Source organism: Glycine soja, chromosome 17, assembly GCF_004193775.1.
Source record: "Glycine soja cultivar W05 chromosome 17, ASM419377v2, whole genome shotgun sequence".
In the NCBI taxonomy this organism is placed as follows: Eukaryota; Viridiplantae; Streptophyta; class Magnoliopsida; order Fabales; family Fabaceae; genus Glycine; species Glycine soja.
In genome coordinates this window covers 33,245,510-33,246,942 of record NC_041018.1, presented here as the reverse complement: position 1 = coordinate 33,246,942, position 1,433 = coordinate 33,245,510, and the positions used below count along the sequence as shown (strand labels likewise).

Sequence of the window (1,433 nt, the reverse complement as noted above, 5' to 3'; positions counted from 1 at the left end):
CAAGTTCTTCGAGGGAAGGTTGTGGAGGGGCCTCAACTTTTGGCTGTTTCTGGGGTTGTTGCTGTTGTTGGATTGGTGGAGGAATGTATGGTCTGCTTGGGCCAGCAGCATTTTGGAAGGAAGGAGCAGGCTGCTGTTGTTGTTGCTGAGGGCTGGACCATCTGAGGTTAGGGTGATTCCTCCATCCAGGGTTGTATCTGTTGCTGGAAAGGTCATAATTGCTCTGCTGTGGTTGATTTTGCTGCTGAGGTTGAGGAGGTCTATTGTAAATATTTGCAGCATAAGCTTCAGGCTGCTCAATTGCTCCAGGTTGCTGCATGGAAGGGCAAAGGTCTGTATGGTGGTCAGCAGAGGAGCACAAACCACAAACCCTTGCGACAGGTACAGATTTCTGATTCAAGGCCAGCTGGGTTACCAAGTTGACCAACGCATCCAGTTTGCCTTCAAGCTTCTTAGTTTTAGATGATGCAGATGGGTTTGTAGCTACCTCATGCACTCCTCTAATGACTATGGCATCATTTCTGGCGCTAAACTGCTGGGAGTTGGAGGCCATCTTCTCAATTAAATTTCTGGCTTCAGCATGAGTCATGTCTCCAAGGGCTCCACCACTGGCAGCATCTATCATACTTCTCTCCATATTACTGAGTCCTTCATAAAAATATTGGAGAAGTTGTTCTGAAATCTGATGGTGGGGGCAACTGGCACATAGTTTCTTAAATCTCTCCCAGTACTCATACAGGCTCTCTCCATTGAGTTGTCTAATACCTGAGATATCCTTCCTGATGGCTGTGGTCCTGGAAGCAGGGAAAATTTTTTCTAAGAATACTCTCTTAAGGTCATCCCAGCTCGTGATGGACCTTGGAGCAAGGTAATACAGCCAGTCCTTTGCCACTCCCTCTAATGAATGAGGAAAAGCCTTCAGAAATATGTGATCCTCTTGGACATCTGGGGGTTTCATGGTGGAGCAGACAATGTGAAATTCTTTCAAATGTTTGTGTGGGTCTTCACCTGCAAGGCCATGAAACTTTGGAAGCAAATGAATCAGTCCAATCTTAAGAACATATGGGACATCCTCATTAGGGTATTGGATGCACAAGCTTTCATAGGTGAAATCAGGTGCAGCCATTTCCCTTAGAGTCCTCTCACGAGGTGGAGGTTGTGCCATGTTCTCAGAATGTGCAAAATCAGAATGCTCAGAATCAGAATGCTCAAAATTATAATGCTCAAGATCAGGATGTTCAAAATCACCAATAACAGAATGCACAGATTCACCAGTTATGGAATGCTCAGAATGATCAAAAGGTATAAAATGATGCCTAACTAATCTATGAAATGTCCTATCTATCTCAGGATCAAAGGGTTGTAAGTCAGATGGATTGCCTCTAGTCATACACTACATTCAGCATGCACACAACTAGTTGCCTTGTCATGTA

The 1,433-nt window shown here is 44.7% G+C and overlaps 1 non-coding gene across 1 annotated transcript; it reads left to right on the top strand.

The window, feature by feature from the left end:
• The first annotated feature begins 680 nt into the window (after window positions 1-680).
• LOC114394355 lies at window positions 681-787 on the top strand. Its single transcript, XR_003662755.1, has one exon. It is a non-coding gene; the product is annotated as a small nucleolar RNA R71 (small nucleolar RNA).
• Window positions 788-1,433: the final 646 nt, after the last annotated feature.